At 46.6% G+C, this 7781-nt stretch overlaps 1 protein-coding gene and 1 long non-coding RNA gene across 2 annotated transcripts in view; one reads left to right on the top strand and one right to left on the bottom strand.

Annotated features, from left to right (window-relative positions):
- Window positions 1-1150, bottom strand: part of LOC147117782 (uncharacterized) — an 18489-nt gene extending 17339 nt beyond the window's left edge. The window contains exon 1 of the long non-coding RNA XR_015078531.1: window positions 1068-1150. This is a non-coding gene — a long non-coding RNA (uncharacterized LOC147117782). The remainder of the gene's footprint in view (window positions 1-1067) is intronic.
- The window catches only part of LOC147117781 (NFX1-type zinc finger-containing protein 1-like), a 70392-nt gene continuing 63199 nt past the window's right edge, over window positions 589-7781 (top strand). Inside the window, exon 1 of the mRNA XM_085989047.1 lies at window positions 589-677. The gene's annotated coding sequence lies outside the window, so the exon portion shown is untranslated. The remainder of the gene's footprint in view (window positions 678-7781) is intronic.

The raw sequence follows: 7781 nt of genomic DNA, 5'->3' as shown, positions 1-7781 counted from the left end.
TTTTACACTATCGCTAGAAGTTAAAATGTCCCCCACCAATGATTTTGGTGCAGCTTTTAGCTCAGCTCAGAGTCATATGTTGCCCTCTCGTCCTGATATGGCTGTGGGCAAGGTCCCTTTAACCTTGTCGACTGATATCATCCGATTCAGTTATGGCTTCAAGACTGAGATCGCTGGATTTTTGTTGGTTTAGGCTATCGAGATATGGAGCTATGGCGGGCAAACGGAGCTGAGGTACAGATCAGCTATGATTTAATTTACAGCCGGGGGGTACTGGTGCAAAGTGTTCATTGTTAGAGAATGCCCAATTCTCGTTTTAGCAAAGATCACAATTATATCTGATGCCATCAGTTAGTTTCAGTCAAGCTTCACCCTGCTCTGTATCTGTTGACTTAGACTCTACGTAGATTCTTGGAAATCCTGCGATCTAACTTATTCGGTTTCGGTTTCGATTTCTTTACACCGCATAAGCGGAGTGAAGAGGGCGGTCCTCGGTCCGCCAGTTTATTGGCGTATCGGTGTAAAAGGGGCGTGAGCACATTGTGTGGAAATGAGGAATCGAAACCGAGCAGCGACCGGAGCCTGTTGTCAGGGGGCGGGATCTCAGGGAAAGGGCTTTCAGTCTGTTTGATGCTACCAGCTAGCGAAGGCAGCACAGGGGCTGCGCGTGTGATCAGGTGAGAATCAGTCACTATTTGCAAGGATTCGGCGAGTGTGTCGTACTTTCTCTGAGCAATGCTCCTCTACTCTCTTATTTCAACCTGTTTCTCTTAATTGTACCTGTTGTCCAGTTTTCTTTAAATTGTGTGGCAGAAATTGTCTGTCTGTCTAAAAGAAGGGATTGCTTGTGCAAGTCTTGAATTAGATGATTGTTCTCCCCCACAAACAGCACGAATACGGGAACTAGCCGAAAATATGAAACGTATTAATATTTTCATTGACATGCCTGCAAAAGTTGTCCCTTAGGGCTTGCGATTGATGTCATTGTTTATTTACCTTCTCAATAATCTGAAGTACATATAGGTGTAATATGATGGGAGTATATAAAAATATTGTTGTATTCTTACCTGTTTGGGTGTGAAATCTTGGGTGGGTGCCTCGTGTAAGAAGACTCTTCACAATGAGTTATAGATCTGTTTTACTGTTGTCCCTTGTGACATTTATACCTCTAATTTTATGCCAAGTGGGAGAATATTTTTTTCTTAAGTTCCCAGCTGTTCAACTATAAGCATCAATAGAGAATGGAATAAGTCATTCCAACGTGACAAGTCATGCTGACTAATGTGTCAGCTCTGGCTCAGTTGGTAGCATCCTAGCCTTTGAGTCAGACGGTTGTGGGTTAACAGCCCCACTCCAGAGACTTGAGCACATCTGGTCATTATCATGTTGTTGTTTGTGGGAGCTTGCTGTGTGCAAATTGGCTGTCACGTTTCCTACATTTAAATAAAGTACTTAATTGGTTGTAAAGCATTTTGGGACATCCGGTGGTCATGAAAGGAGCTATAGAAATGCTTATAAATTACTTGGCAACATAACAAACTGTTTGTGGTCTGATTAATTCTTTTGCTTCCTTTGGATTTCTAGTTCTTTGAAGCATGTAAAACCTTTAATGATTGGTGGTGAAAATATGACTAACAAAGTATCATTAGTCACCGGTGTGACGTAACGAGTAACTCCCCAATACCTTAATATGTAAATGCACCAAATGTTTAGTACAGAGTAATGCAAATGAGAAAGTTCTAGGTTTGCTCTCCATTCTGGAACATAGGAACAGGAGTCGGTCATTCAGCCCCTCGCATTTACAAGCCTTTGCTCCATATCCCTTGATACCCTTACCCAACCAAAATCTATCGATCTCAGTCTTGAAAATTTCAATTTACCCAGCCCCCACAGCCTCTTGGATGAGAGAGTCCCAGATTTCCACGACCTTTTTATGAAAAAGTGCTACCTCATTTCACTCCTGAATGGCCTAGCTCTGATTTTAAGATTATGCTCCCTTGTTCTAGATTCCTCCACCAGAGGAAATCGTTTCTCTGTATCTACCCTGTCAAATTCCTTAATAATTTCAAACATCTCGATTTAGATCACCCCTCAACCGTCTATACTCAAGGGAATACAAGCCAAGTTTATGCAACCTCATAATTTAACCCTTTAAGCCCTGGCATCATTCTGTTGAACCTGTGCTGCAACCCCTCTAAGGCCAATATACCCTTCCTGAGGTTTGTTGCCCAAAGCTGACTAGAGTGCTCCAGATGGGGTCTGACCAAGGCTCTGCACAACTGAATCATAACTTCCTCACTTTTATATTCCATCCTCCTTGAAATAAAGGCCAACATTCCATTATCCTTTTTGATTACTTTTTATATCTGTGTACAGGAAACTCTCGATTTACCAGCACCTAAATAACCAGAAATCTCTGTTAACCGGCAAAATTCAGGAGTAGGTTCAGGTAAGTTTTACTTCATATTAGTGGCAGTTCCTGGATCTGTGGCTGTGTAACTGGGGCTCCTACACAGGGACGCTTGGTCTGTGGTCGGAGTTCCTGCACATGTTGCTAAGCAACAGGGAAGCCTGGATTTGTTGCTGTGTACGGAGCTCTCGTACCTTTTAACTGTACCTCTCTGTAATCTGGACTTTTTGATAAACCGGCACCATGCCGGTCCTGTCGGTGCTGGATACCAAAGAGTTTCCTGTACTAGCTTTTAGTGATTTGTGTACATGGACACCTAAATCCCATTGCTCCTCCACAGCAACTAATCTCTCCCCATTAAGAAAATATTCCAATTTGTCTTTCTCAGATTAAAAAGTGGATAACCTCACACTTTCCTACATTGAACTCCCATCTACCACAGTTTTGCCCACTCACTTAATCTGTCTATGACCCTCTATAACTTCTTGCTCCCATCTGTACAATTTACTATGCCTCCTAACTTAGTGCCATCTGTAGATTTGACAATATCCTTCTCTATTCCTTCATCCAAGTCATTAATATCTATGGTGAAAAGCTGAGGCCCTAGTACAGATCCCTAGAGAACAGCACTTGTCACATCCCACCAATCAGATAATGTTCCCTTTATCTTTACTCTCTGTTTCCTATCTCCCAACCAGTTACCAACCCATGTCACAAGGTTACCTCCAATTCCGTGCACCTTTATTTTTTTACTAATAATCTCTTGTGTGGAACCTTTTGAAAGATAACCAGCTAGAAAGTGTGCATTGGTGAGGCTAGGATCAAGTTATTATTAACTGTATAGAGCTAAAATGGCCACTCATAACACCTGGAGAATTTTGCAGGCATTTGATTGGTTGGTGGTTGCCAGTTGCAGATTGGTAGCTTTTCCTACTTTGTCAGTGAATGGAAGTCACTTCTTATAGATTAACATTTAGTCAGTGGGATATTTTGCAAAATCAGTACAGCTGACTTAACAGATGTTGATTATTTGAGCCAATCACAAAAGTGTTATTTGCACTTTTAAGGTACTAAGTCCAGTGTGCACTTTTTTTTTTAAAAGGTGTGACAACTAGACTTTTAATTTAAATAAAATTTAGATTAAAATAAATTCTGTGGGTGAAGAGTACAGTAATGTTTTGGGCAGTTTCCTTGGTCAAGTGTCTAAGGCAAATCATATGTTGAACTCAATAATAAATGCACAGTATTTCCGATTTCTGATTTTTCCTAAATAAATCTAGGGCTCAGATGTGGCCACCTATGTCTTTGTAGAAGTTTGCAACACAGAAGGAAGCCATTCGGCCCATCATGTGTGTGTGTATTGGCTCTTTGCTTGAACAGTCCGAAACTAATCCCACTGCTCAACGCTCACCCCATTACGCTATGATCTTGTTTTGCTTCAACTATTTATTGATCCACTTTTCTCATAAAAGATGCAGTGGTCTCTGCCTTAGCCATGCTGTGTGACAATGTACTACCTCTGTAAGAGTCATGAAAGTTTAAGAAAGAAAATACTTTAAAATATTGGTTAAATAGTACAGGTAGACTATCCTTTCTCCGAAAACCTCGGGACCAGCCGAGTTTCGGATAAAGGAGAATTTCGGATTTCGGAAGGTGGGTCGGCGGGGTGTCGTGCGCACGACTTACGCTGACGCTCAGCGTAAGTCAGTCGGGACCGGCGGGGTACGCGGGGGGGGTCGGCGGTTGTCGGGGTCGGCGGTTGTCGGGGCTGGCGGGGTCCGCGGGGGGGTTGGCGGTTGTCGGGGCTGGCGGGGTCGGCGGTTGTCGGGGCTGGCGGGGTCCGCGGGGGGGTCGGCGGTTGTCGGGGTCGGCGGTTGTCGGGGCTGGCGGGGTCCGCGGGGGGTCGGCGGTTGTCGGGGCTGGCGGGGTCCGTGGGGGGGTCGGCGGCTGGCGGGGTTGGCGGTTGTCGGGGCTGGCGGGGTCCGCGGGGGGGTCGGCGGTTGTCGGGGCCGGCGGGTCCGCGGGGGGGTCGGCGGCTGGCGGGGTCCGCGGGGGGGTCGGCGGTTGTCGGGGCTGGCGGGGTCCGCGGGGGGTCGGCGGTTGTCGGGGCTGGCGGGGTCCGTGGGGGGGTCGGCGGTTGTCGGGGCTGGCGGGGCCCGCGGGGGGGTCGGCGGTTGTCGGGGCCGGCGGGTCCGCGGGGGGGGTCGGCGGTTGTCGGGGCTGGCGGGGTCCGCGGGGGGGTCGGCGGTTGTCGGGGCTGGCGGGGTCCGCGGGGGGGTCGGCGGTTGTCGGGGCTGGCGGGGTCCGCGGGGGGGTCGGCGGCTGGCGGGGTCCGCGGGGGGGTCGGCGGTTGTCGGGGCTGGTGGGGTCAGCGGTTGTCGGGGCCGGCGGGGTCCGCGGGGGGGTCGGCAGTTGTCGGGGCTGGCGGGGTTGTCGGGGCTGGCGGGGGGTCGTGCGCACGACTTACCCTTTATCCGAACTTCCGCAACCAGAACCCTCTAAAAACCGAAGGTTTTTTCGTTCAGCGTAAGTCGTATGCACGACTTACGCTGAACGAAGAGGGTTTCGGTTTTCGGAAGTCCGGATAAAGGGTAGTCTACCTGTATAATACAGTTAATTTACCTGACTGACTTATTGTATTGAGAAACCCCCTATTTTCTTGTTCCAATAGTATAGTCTGAGATACCCCTTTATTCTTGCTATACAATGGTACAGTCCTTAAGCTTGTCACATGGTATCCAGCCATTTTACAGGAAAAGCACCACGAGGCTGGAGGAGGCAGAAGCTTTGAGGGCTGGAGCAATACAGTTTTTGACCGTGTTCGTTTAAACGTGTTTTGCTTTGTAATTCTGTTTGTAAGATGTTACAGTAAACAGTTTAAAGACAAAGTTATGGTTTGGAATGTTTTATTTCGACACGCGTCTACTCGTTGCTAAAGCCTCAAAGCTCAGTGGCTGCATGTTTGGAAATTACGAAGCGCCACTACATTAGTCAAAAACTAGCTCCCTAAGAAGGAAAGGACGGAATTGTCGGCGAACGTATACAGGAATGGTCACGGAGCCAGACGGCAATATAAGAAAGCAACGGTACAGTGACTGTTACTTGCCTTGTTCATTCTATTGAGAAGCTAAATAATAGCTGCGGGTAAAATGGACGAGGCCTTATGGAGCCGTGAGGAGCTTCCCCAGGCTGTACGAAGGATTGTTGGCCAAAAGAGGGAAGTAAAGCTCACCCCAAAGGCAATGGAAGAGAAGTTAAATAGAAGCATAAGTGCAAGGAGGGCTAAATTAGCTCGGATAACTGGAAAAATGAAGATAATTGATTGTCTCATGGAAGATAATGCTAATATTAAGACGGTTGAGGACACAATGCACTATGATTTCTCCAAGTTGTTTGAAGAATTTACTGTACTCAATGAAGATGTATTAGCACTTTTGTCTGAAGATGAGGGAAACGCTGATCAGCACAACTGGTTTGATCTTAAATCGTCTAACATTAAGGACTATGTCAAGGCCACAGAACAGTAGATGTTAAAGACTCGTCAAGATGCTGATACAGCAGAGATAGATAAAGATGATGATGAAGTCGGACCAGATGATAGCATTTCAGAGACTTCAGCCAGACTGAGCAAAAATCAAAAAGAAGGTAGCTCTGTTTCTGGACACAGGTCAGTCGCTTCTACCACATGCTCGTCGCAGCGCATGAAAATCGAGGTTGAACGGGCAGCGTTGATGGCGCGCGCAGCATCTTTATTGGAGAAGCGAGCTCTTGAACGGGAAGAGGCCCAACTGCAGGCCCAACTGAAGGCTAAGAAAGAACAGCTGGAACTAAAAACAGCTATTGTGATCTCAAATGCCAAGTTGAGAGTGTTTGAAGATTATGAAGGCTCACAGGATGGCATGAACGACTACTGCCAGTCAATGGTGTCACACAGAGTTGGATCCAGGGCACCTTCAAAGGTTAAAAGAGAGTCTGAAGAACATCTCCCGGCATTACAGCGTGGAAGAGAGGTCTTTCCACTAATAGGAGCACGTGATGCTACCCCAGACGTCAGACTGTCTAGACTAGACCCTGCTGATGACCACCAGAGGCCTGAAGACACAGAGAAGCTTATACCGAGTGATGCAACGTCAGAACGAAATTACAGAGATGCTTGTAAAACAACAGAATCTGTTTCGACTCCCTCAAAGAGACATACCAGTGTTCCAAGGCGACCCACTCAAGTATAAGCCCTTCATCAGATCCTTCGAACAAGCCATTGACTCCAAAGCAGAGAGCAGCAGTGATAAGTTATACCACCTGGGACAGTACACCAGTGGTAAACCACAAGACCTGGTCAGAAGCTGTGAACACATGAGACCGGACCGGGGATACATAGAAGCCAGGAAGTTGCTGCAGGAGCACTATGGCAATGAGCTGAAGATAGCCACTGCATATATTGAAAAGGCTATCAAGTGGCCACAGATCAGATCAGAGGACGGGGAGGCATTGAACACATATGTTCTTTTTCTCATAGGATGTCGCAACACCATGGAGGATGTTGAATTCATGGAAGAGATGGACAATCCTACGAATATGAGAATCATCATCTCTAAGCTTCCTTACAGGATGAGAGAATAATGGTGAGGAAAAGCCTTTAAGATAATGGAGAGATGGAAAAGTAGAGCCAGGTTTGCAGACTTAGTGAATTTCATAGACAAACAGGCTAAAGTTGCTATGGACCCATTGTTCGGAAACATCAAGGATGTCAGCCCAACTATTGATGGAAGAGTGAAAGTCAAGCCTGCTGAATCAAAGACTCTCAGGAAAGGTGGTTCCAAGGGAAGCAGCTTTGCAACTATCATCACTCAAGCTGGGGAAGAAAGGTCTCAGAACTCATCTCCCAAAAAGTGCAGCACAGTGACGCCTGCTAATGCCTTTCAGAAGCCATGTTTATTCTGCCAGAAGAATCACACATTGGATTTCTGCAGTGACATCAAAGCACAGTCACATAAAGACAAAATTGAATTTCTGAAGGACAATGGCCTATGTTTTGGATGTCTCTCTCAGGGGCACCTGAGTAGAAACTGTAAGCAAAGAACAACATGCAGAGAGTGCACTCGGAAACATCCCAGTCTGCTGCATATCCATAAAGAAGAACAAGCCTCTAAGAAGAGTGAAGAAAACAATACCGACGAGAAGGTTGTTTCAAGTGCTCTGGTGTCGCTAGAACCAGAGACTTGTGGATTCACTGGGGCCGGTGACAGTGATTGTATTCTTGCCATCGTACCTGTAAAGATCAAGTCTAAGAGGAGTGAGAAGTTTGTGGAGACTTACACCTTCATGGATCCAGGTAGTTCAGCAACGTTCTGCACAGAAACACTCATGCGAC

The sequence above is a fragment of the Somniosus microcephalus genome, chromosome 5, assembly GCF_052327205.1.
Source record: "Somniosus microcephalus isolate GS21.2 chromosome 5, FLI_Smic_1.0, whole genome shotgun sequence".
NCBI classification, from domain to species: Eukaryota; Metazoa; Chordata; class Chondrichthyes; order Squaliformes; family Somniosidae; genus Somniosus; species Somniosus microcephalus.
Note: the sequence above shows the minus strand (reverse complement) of the source record. Positions and strands in the feature narration are given on the sequence as shown.